The following is a 12,864-nucleotide window of genomic DNA, read 5'->3' on the forward strand; positions in this document are numbered from 1 at the left end:
GCCAGGTAACGGACACCGGCTGACCCACAGCTGCAGACAAGCCCACCACGTGTAGAGTTACGGCAAAACTATCAGAGCGCACGCTACTGTATTTCCCTCCCTCAAGCTGAACTGGAATAATTGCGGAGCTCAAAACAAATGTGGACCACTTCCCCTATAAACCATAATGAGCAGCCTCAAGCAAACTGATGCACCACTAGCACTAGACTTCAAGTCCTTGGTTAAAAGGTATTCTGCAGAAAAAAGGTGCAACATTGTACCATTAGGTGTACAACAGCTTGCCATTGCATTGTATTTTTAAAGAAGCAACTTTGTTCACCTTTCAAAGGTGCACATTAGTATCTTAGAGCGGTAATATGAGCTGTTTCTAGTGCTAATTAGGTACAAAGATCCCTTACTTTTGGGCTACTGCCTCAGTGTCTGCTGCTCTACACCTAAAGATAGTCTGCTTTTTTACAAATCATCGTTCATAGTTACCATTAAAACAAGAACGAGCTAAATTACTAACACATCAGACACTCATTCTCAATTAGCACACAAGTCTGTCACACTAACAGGTAGATGGACTAAGAGCATCCGAGCTTACCTTAGTGTGAGCAGTCCTCCTCTACAGGCTCAGAGACGTGCCTCTGTCTAGGACCTGCAATGTGACGGCAAACGAAGGGCTGAAAACATCAGGGACTCTTGAAGTGCTTCTTAATTTTCTTTAGACAGATGACAGTCCTGTCATTCCCTCCTGTCTCTCTCTGCTCTCAGTGAGAGTGCTCCATCCAGCCTGTGTCTGTCTGCTGATGCTGAGAGAGGGAATGAGTGAAAGAGAGAGAGAGAGGGAGAGAGAGAAAGAGAGAGGGAGGGAGAAGTCCCTTTCTTTTAAACAGTAGACACTTTGCGGTCAGACCCCACTCCCACCTACCACTCTTATATACACCCCCCTCCCCTTTTCTCCCTCTGACTGGAAGCTGAGGAGCTGAAACGGGATGCCTCAAGGCTGAGTCGCAAACTCATACACGCACACACATTGGGAGGAGAGGAGGAGAAAGAGACAGAGAGAAAGAGAGAGACCATTTACTATAAAACTGGAGCAGCCAATGATTGGTTGAAAGGGATATATCCCAAGCTGCATTAACATACATTTCAGATTAGAATTAACAGCGAGGATAAAGGAGGAAGGACCTTGTGTGTTTGATGACGAGCATGACACGGCGGATGATGGGATTATGTACGGTGATCAGCATAATCAACCTTTAATCCCTCAAATCCAACCTTGCTGTGGAAAGAAAAAAGACGCCTAAAAGAGTCGTTTTAGTCAAGGTTGGTTCTCCCTTTTTTCCAAACCTTCAACATCTCTCCTAAGTGGAACCATCTCATCGCCGCAACCTCCGGCTTTTCGGTGCTCCCCGGTGCTTCTGTAAATACTCTTCCCTTTCAGAGTGTCAGGTTATTCACCTTTCCATCTGCACAACCCACAAACACCTCCCCCATGTGCACTGCAGGTAGATGAACATCCAACCAAGCCAGCTGCAATTACCAGACTCTACGGTATCCGGCATTTTGCGCAAGTAGGAGCTTTTCCACAAATAAACACGGAACACGAGCAGGCGGATTGGATTTTTCTCCCTTAAATTCAAATGATTGCTGATGCTCTTCAAAACATATTTCATTAAAGATGAGCCATCGTGTCAAAAACTGACCTTTAGTCCTCTTGGGGGGCAACACGAAGGCACCCGTGGAGACAGGGTGTTTGAACCCCCAGAGAGGAATCAAGGACGTGTTTTTTTTTCTAGTGAGAGGAAAATCAACCCCCATCAGCTTGTGCTCAATAAGTCATGAATCTGTGATGATATGCCCAGTCGACATGGGATTTTAATCTAGGTCTCATTTCAGAGCAAGAATCGCTACATTTCCTATCAGGCCCAGCCAGTTTAACAGCAAATATGATATCAATTTCTGGTTTGGCTTGAATGGAAAAGTACAATGACATGATACCTGCAGGATATTTCCCAAGGTGAACTCCTCCGAGAGATGCTCTCGGTAATGGTGCGTGTTTGTGTTTTTGTATACATGTGGTGGGTGGTGAAGGGAAATGCAGCCAGAATGAGACGTGAACTGCCAAACCTTTAGAAAAGATATATGGAAGTGCATTAATATAACGCCCACCATAATGCCATACACCCAGCCAGTATGTCTATCTATTTATGTCTGCTGATATGCGCAGAAAATAATACCACTGAAGTGCATGTACATCACTGAGTGATTGCGAGTGTGTGTGTGCGAGAGTCTATGCATCTCTTTCTCAGGGTCTGTATCTTCCTGAGAACACATATCACCCTCTCCATCTGTTCGTACTCTCACCTTTCCCTCACACTCTTCCCTTCACCGAATCACAGCACTTCTCGGGGAATAGCAGTGGGAGCGGGAGCACTCTGGGTTCGTCAGGCGTCCCTGTGCTGTTGACATCCAGAGGAAAATACATCTACCAGCTGATTTCCCAGATGACAACAGTGCGCGCATCTTTCTCCATCAGCCGTAACCACACACAAGCTGCTGAAACCCAGCTTTATTTGTGAGACTTGTAGAAGTGTTATAAAGAAGTCTGAAAATCCTCTGAGTTAGTGAAGAAAATAGTGTTTGGTAGCTCAGCTGGTGCAACACTGCACCTGTGATGCCAAATACGAAACATGATTTGACAAAGCTCAAAGCTGAGTAATAGCAAAGTAAAATGGTACGCTTGCTTCAACAAATGTGTTTAGTACAATTAATTTAGTTTAGGGTATTAATGGTGAAAAAATAGTAGATTATATAATGCCTTTTGTGGAGGTTTTATTGGAAAAGTGTAGTGAAATGTACCTTTTCTGTGGTACATTTCACTTCACTTTTCCAATGAAAAGTGAATATATACAGTATACATCCTCACCAGCTACTTTATTATGTACACCTTACTAGTACTGGGTTGGACCCACTTTTTAAGACTTTAAAGTCTTAAACCTTTATGGCATAGGTTCAACAATATACTGGAAAATTCCTCAGAGATTTTGGTCCATATTGACATGTCGGCTGCACATCCATGATGTGAATCTCCCGTTACACCATATTTCAAAGGTGCTCTATTGGACTGAGTTCTGGTGACTGTGAAGGCCATTTGAGTGCAGTGAACTCATTGTCAAGGTTAAAAAAACCAGTCTGAGATGATTCACGCTGTATGATATGGTGTGTTATCCTGCTGAAAGTAGCCATCATAAAATGGTTACACTGTGGTCATAAAGGGATGGACATGGCCAGCAACAATACTCAGGTAGGCTGTGGTGTTGACACGATGCTCAACTGGTACTAATGGGCCCAAAATGTGCCAAGAAAATATCTCCCACACCATTACACCATTAGCCTGCCTGAACCGTTGCCTGAATATATATATTCTGGTCCCTGGTTCCAGTCCAGTTGGGACTCGAACCAGGGACCTTCTTGTGGTGACGCAACATACTGTATGTATGTATGTATGTATGTATGTATGTATGTATGGATGTATGTATGGATGCATATATATATATATATATATATATATATATATATATATATATATATATATATATATATATATATATATATATATATATATATATAAATCACATGCAACTCAATGAAATATACTTTTAAATATTAAATATTATTTAAAACATGTAATTATATTAATTTCAGATTGTATAATTTACGGACTGATCAGAGCCATATTTTTCTGGCACAAATCAAAGTGCTTATGAATTAATGAACAGACGGCATCACACTTCAAATACATTTACTCTTAACTGATTTTTTTTAGATCATTTATATAACTGATCTAAAAATATGCTTTTCTATATTCAAAGCCTTACAGGATGTGACTTGAGTAAATCATTGTTTTTGCCTTGTGATTCATCTGTTTATTCAAACATACTGTTTAGAAAATATGATTCCCTCCAATTATTTAGGCCTCAAATACATATAGAGAGATATTTTTCATTGTTAGTGTGTGTTTAGTTATTATCTCAGCTCCCCTTAAAGTAAACCCGAGCACAGAACCAATAAAAAACAAACAATGTAGCAAAGCTACTTACCAACAGAACAAAAAAGAACATGTCACTGGAATAAATGAGCAGTTTTTAATTAAAGCAGAACTTTCTGCCAAGAAACAGAAAGTGTGTAGCTGTCTCTAATCACTTTAAAAAGTACTTTTTTAGACAGGTCTTAAACTCAGAGTGACAAGACGTACACTTTCATATAATTCTAAACATAAATTTCCTCTCGCAGTGTCTCAGTACATATTTTTCCACATTACTCCACATTTGCTGCATATAACTGAATCTACCCAGAGGTACCGGCTGTACAAATTAAAGAAAAGGTTGCTGAGAGCACAGCTCGCGTTCAGTTCATTTACCCACATAATTGGTGGCAGTCCATTCGAAGAAAGAGCGAGGAGGGCTTGACGGCTAGCAGGGCACTTTCTATCAGCGCAAGTGAGATCTAATTATGAGCGGAGAAGCCCTGCCTGCGGCTGGGTAAAGTGTCAGAGGAGAAGGTAGCAATGATGAGACAGGACTCACAACTCACAGTCAACCTCATGACCCGGACAGACCTGTTTACCTCATTAAAAATGAATTCCCAGGTAATACTGGCGTGTGTCCCATGCCCTCAGTCTCCTCCCAAGTCTTCCAGTTATCTATTATGCAGGAGGGAGTCTGTGCAGGACGGCTTAACTGAGGGAAGGTCGTTCGGACGCCTTGTAGAAGTTACTCTTCAAGTGTTGCAAGCCTTGCTTTTGCCACCAGGGTTAGGAAATTAAACACTAATAGCCTATGTGAGCGTAAAAAGCATAGATTAAGTGGAAGGAGAAACAGGCCATCAGTGAAATGGGCCCACGGCAATAATTGGGCTTGATTCATAATTTATAAAGTAAAGATAGGGATTGGCGTGAATAAAGAGCAGCACAGGAAGAGGTGAAAGGCTATTTTCTGCCCTTCCACATTCATGCATTAATCCAGTTATGTGGTGAATTATGGTCATTAGGCTTTGGGAAATGAAAAACAGCCATTACGGCTCTCGTGGGGAGCTTTTTACATAATATAGAGAGCAAAACAAGAGAAGGGATGAAAGAATTGTTGCAGACACATGTGATTTGGTGATGTAGTCTGAGTGAGGAAAGTTTCGGACCACACACAGGTCGCCATCATGGTGCACGTAAACATAAAAAGCCTGTAAATTTCAGAGGACAAAGACAGCAGATTAGGCTCTTTTTTCCTAGATGACCCTGGTGACCCGACAACCTCTTAGGGGTTCAGACTTCAGGAGCCAACAAAATTTTGTCAGGCTTTTGCTTTTGTTAGCTCATATTAGACAAGCATCTCTCTGGTAGCAAAGTATGTGAAGATCCATTAAAATGAAAGATTAGCACATTCTCCGAGAAACTGCATGATAAACACCACATGATCACATTACACTGCTCAATATATTGTTTTTACCTCATTTACTGAAGGTCTTTTTACCCATTTTGATGATACGATGGAAAAAAGGAGGCTCAGCTCTAAATAACATTGACTATCGTTCTGGGTAATTTAGAGAGCAGAATCTGCATCTTTCATTCTTCCTCGGTTCTGTATGTTTTTATAAAAGGCATGGTGTGTTTTTTTTTTTTATTCAGCAGGGCGATGGAAATGCCTACACATTCCTTTATCACCAACAGCGCTGAACAAATTATAGTAAAACAAATAAATGGTATCCTTCAGAGCAGCTCACGACATTGTGAGTGCTGTGAAAGCGGTGAGATGGGGGTTGACAGAGATGTCTGTGCTCAAACAGGATTGTATAGAGTGAATAAGAGATGGACGGACGCTTGCTTCCCACAGCTCCTGAGACACAGGCAGCTCAAACACTCATACATCATTAACATTTATGCAAATATAGGCTAAGTTTGCAGGCTTGTTTGCATGCATGCGAGGTCTGTGTGATCCAGGTTTCATGCTAATTTGCATGCATGCATTCTCACAGACAATCAACTATGATCGTCTCGGAAGAATTCCAACAATGAAGACAGGATATTATTGAAAACCTCGTTAATACTTAAAAGACAACTTTCTGCTCTGATTTTACAGAGAAATCTGCATAATTCTGTAGAACGGACTGTAAGTTGTGAGGAAACAGTAGATCTACGGTTTCCCTCCATATTATGACATAAATCAAAGCATAACTTATAATTGGAAATGAAAACACATGTTACCAGAGTTATGGAACTATTCTCTGGCTGTTGATTGGATATTTAGATATTAAGATTGGCTGAACTTATTTTGAGTTGAGCTTACCCAATTCATCAACAGTGCATGTATTTGAAACTGGAGCACCTGGAGAAAACCCATGCCAACACAGGGAGAACATGCAAACTCCACACAGATATGCCAACTGACCAAGCCAAGGCTCGAACCAGCGATTTTCTTGCTGCGAGGAGATAGCGATACCCAATGCGCTACCGCACTGCCAACTTCCATTCATACACATGCTAATGCTAGACACCGGAAATGCAAGCTTGGGTTAAGTTGTTCCGCATTTTCCCGTCTCAAAGTCTGGTGAACTTTGACCTGTGAATTCGTATCACATAAAGACGTGTAATCAAAAGAAGATGGATAAGTCAGTTAGGCCATGACCTATAGCTGAACTGAAAGAACTGCATCGCAATGAGATGGAGCAGATTCCCTATTTTAACATGCTGTTTTTAAAAAGCAGAATGATCAGTCTGCACAGAAAATGCTCTCAATGATGTGAGAACTTGTGAAGTATGTTTACTAAAGAGACTGGGGATTTATATCTTGTGTTGCTCATTAAAATTAAACTTGCTTGTACTTAACTGTTTTGCAGAGGCTGTGGATTAAAGGTAATATGCTGTAAATAATATTCCGTTTCTTGAACAGACTAATCCATCGACTGAATAAAAAACATCAGCATGAGCCACGGGTATTAATTTGTCTTTTGCCTGTATGTTTTTACCGATAGCTGTTGACTTGCATTTTATGAATCACTAAGGATTCAGCTAGAAATCTTCTTTAATGTTCTACTTATGAAAAAATCTATCACCCTCAGGTGGCATGAGAGGGAGTAAATTAACAGTAATTCATCATATTTGGGTGAACTATGCTTTAATATTATAAACAGCCTGCCATGATGTATCATGGGGCGGTACAGTGGCTCAGTGATTAGCACTGTCGCCTCACAGCAAGAAGGTTGCTAGTTTTCGTCCTGACTGGATCAGTTGGCATTTCTGTGTGGAGTTTGCATCCTCTCCCTGTGTTCACGTGGGTTTCCTTCAGGTGCTTCGGTTTACCCCACATTCTAAAGACATGCAGGTATAGGCAGGGCCGGAGCAAGCTGAACTGCCGCTCTAGGCAGAGGGCGATCCAGTGATATGACTGGATGAAAGTGACTGGATATGAAAATGAAGTGAGGTGTCGCAGACCTCTATTATGCTGCCCTATGCGCGGATATAACTGAGGATGCGTGGGTGTTGCGGACCTCTATTCTGTCGCCCTATGCGCGGATATAACTGTGGACACGCAGGCGCTGATAGAGGTATCACTGACGCCGCCCTCACTATTCTGTTGCCTATGCGTGAATATAACTGAGGATGCGGGAGGTGAAGAAGGTGTCGCGGACATAACTGAGGATGCGGGTGGTAAGGGAGGTGTCGCTGACGCCGCCCTCTCTATACTGCCACCATAGGCGGCCGCCTAGGTCGCCTTTATAGACGCGCCGGCCCTGGGTATAGGTGAATTGAATAAACTAAATTGGCCGTAGTGTATGTGCGTGAATGTGACGGTGTATGGGTGATTCCCAATACTGGGTTGGAGCTAGAATGACATCCGCTGTGTAAAAACATATGCTGGATAAGTTCCCGGTTCATTTCGCTCTTTGATCCCTGATGAATAGGGACTAAGTCGAAAAAAAAATGAATGAATGAATGATTTTTGTCATTGTCAGAACTGCTAATAAATGAATCAGGCCAACCAAATGCTAACACTTTAGTTCAGGTCACAATTCATGGTATTAACAAACCATTAACTGCCGAGGTAGCAAAGAATTTTGACCTAGATTTGGCATAAAGCTGGCACAGCAGGCATTCATCCGGCGCTGGCATACAGCATGTAAGCCAAACACGGCCCAGGTTTGGCAGAGGTGGCACTGTCTTTAGGGCGGCACACAATATTTGGGGCAGATATCAAATGTAGTATTTGTACCAAATGCTAATAATGGTTATGTAAACCATGTAAGTTTGGCCTATCTTGACCCAGAGTTAAAATAAATTTGTATTATTTTTTGAATAAAGGAAAAAAGAAATCTACCAATCAGGTTGCTTCGAGAAAAAGCACACCCATTGTGCACCTAATGCTTCATGAGTTTATCAATTTCATTGCAGTCAAGACACATCAACATATCTGGCCCAGTTCAGGCCCAATTACGGGTTATTAACTTGGCTGAGACTTGGCCCAGATATGGACCATGTTTGGTCCTTGTCTGAAAGTCAGACGGAAAGCTGGTTGTGTGGGCCAGAGTTGACCCAGAGATATTTTCAACACAGGCTCATTCTGAAAATGTAGTCCCACAGACAATTCTGGAGACCGGAAATTATGTAGCCGGAGGTACGTATGGCTGCATTTCATTTTTTTAAGGGAATGCTATGGGGCTGTATGACGCCGTTCCTTTTGACGCTTACCGGCTGACTGCTTACCACCGTGTGGAGGACCTTCCTGCTGCAACCAGTTTTTCCAGTTAGCTCGTCGTGTCTGTCTTCAGACTTGAGACGCAGAGAGGAGTTGACCACTATCGGGTTCGAATCTGGGGAAGAGCGGTTCCAAAAATCAGGTAAGAGTAAAACAGAATCCAAAAAAACTAATCGGGTGAACAATAGGCTAAGAATGTGGTAAAATCTGAAAACGTGGTAATAATCAGACCAGGGCTTTTGTAAACCATCGGTTGGGTTAAGGAAGGTAAGCAGGTGGGTCAATCTTTAAAATTGGTTTGGTTTAGGGATGGAGGAGGGTGGGTCAGTCGATTGGCCGGTCACCCAGTCAATCATTCAGTCGGTCGACAGCAGCCTCTGGTGGGTTTACGCGAGAACAGCGCAGGCATGAACTGCACTCGCGAGAGACATTTGAGAAGCAAAAAAAGTGCACACAGAGCCCTCTCATGAATTTGTGAAAACAAAAACTGCAAAAATAATACCTCATGGGATGTTTTTCGTGGTCTCCAGAAGCGTCCATGGGACTACGTTTTTAAAATGAGCCTGGGTTGGATATTTTGCTATGTGGGTAACATTACTAGTTTAATAAACTAGTAATTAGCTGTTTATTAATAGTTAGTAAGGTAGAAGTTGGGTTCAGGTTTTGGGTAGGATTAGGATTAGGTTAGGATTTGGACTAAAGTGTTACCAAACAACTACTTGCAAGCTGCAGTGAATGTGTGGGGTTCTGAAATATAGCCACTCCAATTCTGTAGGAATCTGCAGAACAGGCAGCTTCAAAATCTAAAAGCTTTAGTTCCCATCATCTGCTTATAACCGTTGCTTTAAAAATCTGATGACACTGCACATAACGACTGTGTGGAGTTCTTATTTAAGGGAGCCTATCAACAGATGGAGGACCACAGAGATGGATTGGTATGTCGGCTATATTTAATGCAAGAAAGTATTGACCTGTTAGGTGAGCTGAGTGAGCTGAAATGTCTATACGTGTAGTTTACACTTTATTTTGATGGTCTTTTCTAGACATTCTTTGATTGTAAGTAACTTTGCAACTACAGTATGTGTGAACTAACTTTCATTACAGTGTTAATTTAGTATAAGTAGACTGTTATGTATGGGTTTGTATAGGATAGGTAGACATGGAAAATTAGTTATAGTCAGCAAAATGCCTGCAAGTAGACACTCTAATCTAATGACTGCTAGTTGCAGATGTACTGTATGTAGGCCCTCTATTTAAATGCATTTTCGATACTATAAGAAGCAGAAGATGCTAAATACAGGTGTAAACAGAGTGTGAAGTGTTTTGAATTTTCAACCACTTCCAAAGCAGTCAAGAACACGTACAATTAGAGTGTTGTTGTACATGTTCACGTGGTCAAATGTGTTCTGTCAGCCACAGTATTCCAGCTACTCTTTACATGCTGATTATATTTCTATACATCACATAAAAGTGTTGTCAAAGCATGCAGGCCAGATGTGATTTAAACTTTGTCATTGATAATCGTAAGTTCAGTCTTAATGTGACAAAATAAAAAAATATAAAATAAAATAGCAAACAAATATTCTCTTACATTACTGCACGTAACACAAGCTCAAAATGTTTAGTATATAGTTTTGCTGTCTGCTGTAATGTTTACTCACTCTAAATAATAATTCAGTGGCTTATTAAATACTAGATTATTAATTATTATTATTATTTAATAATAATGGTATTAAAGTATATAAATGTTATTAAAGCAATATAATAATACTATAATATAATGTACACTACCTGAAAATAGTCTTCACACTTATCCAAGTTTAAGGAACAGCAAATAGTAACTTTCTAGTTGATCATTTGGTATTAGAAGTGGCCTCTAGATTATGCTTATTTTACCAAAATAAAATATGATCATGCCTTGATTTTTAATTATTTAATTAGGACAGTAAGGCCTGACTTTGCTTAGACAAAAGTCTTTTCACTTAACAGACATATTGTTCAGTATAGAATATGAAGTCATGCTGCAGTGGAAATTATTAATATAATAATATATAATATATAATATAATATCAATAATTGATATTGTGCATGACTCCATTTATCTTTGCAAAGACTCAAATAACTTTCTAATAAAGTCATCTGGAATGGCAAAGACAGTGTTCTTGCAGGACTCCCAGAGTTTATCAAGAATCTTTTGATTCATCTTCAATGCTTCTGCCTTCATCTTACCCCAGACATGCTCAATAATGTTAATGTCTGGTGACCGAGCTGGCCAATACTGGAGCACCTTGACCTTCTTCGCTTTCAGGAATTTTGATGCGGAGGCTGAAGTATGAGAAGGAGCGTTATCCTGCTGAAGAATTTGCCCTCTCCTGGGGTTTGTAATGTAATGGACACTAAAAAGGTTTTAACACCTCAGACTGTTGATGCTGTCATCCACTCTGCAGATCTCTTGCAAGCCCCCATACTGAATGCAAACCCAAACCATGATTTTTCCTTCACCAAACTTGACTGATTTCTAAGAGAATATTGGGTCCATGCAAGTCTAGTACTTCTGCAATATTTGTGATGATTCAGGATGCATTTTAACAAATGATATATCGGAAAAATCTACCTCCTGACACTTTTCCAAATGATCAACTAGAAGTCAAATTAATTTTTGATGCTCTTGCAACTGGGATCGACAACAAGACTTTTGTCAGGTAGTGTGTGTGTGTACATATATATCTTTTATAGTAATATTTTTGCTTCTCTCTCAGAAATAAAGGTACAAAAACTATCACTGGGGCGGTACCTTTTCAAAACTTTTGTATCTTATAGGTGCACATACTTTAAAATGTACAATTTTGTTCCTTTATGGTACTATGAGGTACAGATTTGTGCATTTTAGGTAATATTATTTACCTAAAGTGGCAAATGTGGGCATGTATGGTGAAAATGTAACATTTGAAAAGGTACGGCCCCAGTAACAGGTTTTGTACCTTTATTTCTGAGAGTGTGCTTAAAAGCATGTGCTTTCAGTCTCCGAAACATTGCACGGTTCTTGCAAAAAAATAATGGTTTCATCAGTAAAGAACCTGAACTTAACTTTTAATGACTAAAGGGAGTCACCAAGCGTTACCTACAATGTGTTTACAGTGGCCAGTGGTCAGGGATGAGGCTTTGATGGATTGCCAGAGGTCAAGTTAAACAATGCTGGAAAGTCAAAGTAACAGATGAATCAACTGTAACTTTATATAGTACATGGAAAAGGAAGGACCATAGCAAACTACACAGTGTGTGAAATTTCCATGCTTGTCCAACTTTCCTGCTTTTTTTAAAATAACTATTACATTCTAGAAGTAAAACTATGCACTTACTGTATTCCTTTTAGTAACCAGATAATGACTACTAAGTGAGCACTATGTCACCTAATTAATATTCATGAGCAAGGCTGATAAGGTTTATAATGTCTTCTTTACTCAGTCTGCTCCTGCACCCTTATTCTTTTTCCATATGCTGTACCTCATGAAAATGTTCCTTGGTTTTACGCAGCACAATTTTATAAGAGACAAGATAGTGAAGAGCCGCTTGAAGACATAATGAATCTGATTCAGAGCTCTTCTCTGACAAGCTCTAGTGATTGATGTCCAACTCTCCCCTCATGTCTGATATTTCACTCCTCTCTTCATCTCTCCTTCTTTTCTTTCAAGACACCCTCTGTCCTTCTCCGTCTCCCTTTCCCCAAACAGCTCTGATGACACTGTACAAAGGCTCACAAACACCATGTAATCCTCAACCAACCGACACGTACAACTCTTGAGGAAAAACTGTTTACTTCCTCTATTAGGGTGTTAAGCACAGTCTACTAATCCTCTAATGACTGCTATTTGATAAGTACTGTAGCTGCAGAGCAAAGCCTAATTTATAATTCTGCACTAGGCGATTACTGTGCCGCACAGTGCAAATATACACTGTAAAAAATTGCTAATTAAAAGTGTCCATATTTTGTGATTCACAAGTGTTTTTTGTTTATTTACAGTTGTAAATTGCATTATTGGACTTTGAATTTTGATATTGAAAATTAAACTCTACAGTTTAACGTAATGGGCCCTATCATACAACCGGTGCAATAAGGTGCAAGACGTGTTTG

At 40.3% G+C, this 12,864-nt stretch overlaps 1 protein-coding gene across 7 annotated transcripts in view; it reads right to left on the reverse strand.

The window, feature by feature from the left end:
• tncb (tenascin Cb) overlaps window positions 1-12,864 on the reverse strand; it is a 129,666-nt gene that overhangs the window by 63,936 nt on the left and 52,866 nt on the right. For 3 of the 7 annotated variants that reach the window (XM_073949758.1, XM_073949757.1, XM_073949756.1), the window contains exon 1: window positions 587-894. The exons of 1 other annotated variant lie outside the window; for it this stretch is intronic. The gene's annotated coding sequence lies outside the window, so the exon portion shown is untranslated. Of the gene's footprint in view, window positions 1-586; window positions 895-8,725; window positions 8,848-12,864 lie in introns of those variants that run through there. 3 more of the 7 variants (XM_068221089.2, XM_021475994.3, XM_073949760.1) reach the window with 2 other exon arrangements.

The sequence above is a fragment of the Danio rerio genome, chromosome 5 (assembly GCF_049306965.1).
Source record: "Danio rerio strain Tuebingen ecotype United States chromosome 5, GRCz12tu, whole genome shotgun sequence".
Taxonomy (NCBI): Eukaryota; Metazoa; Chordata; class Actinopteri; order Cypriniformes; family Danionidae; genus Danio; species Danio rerio.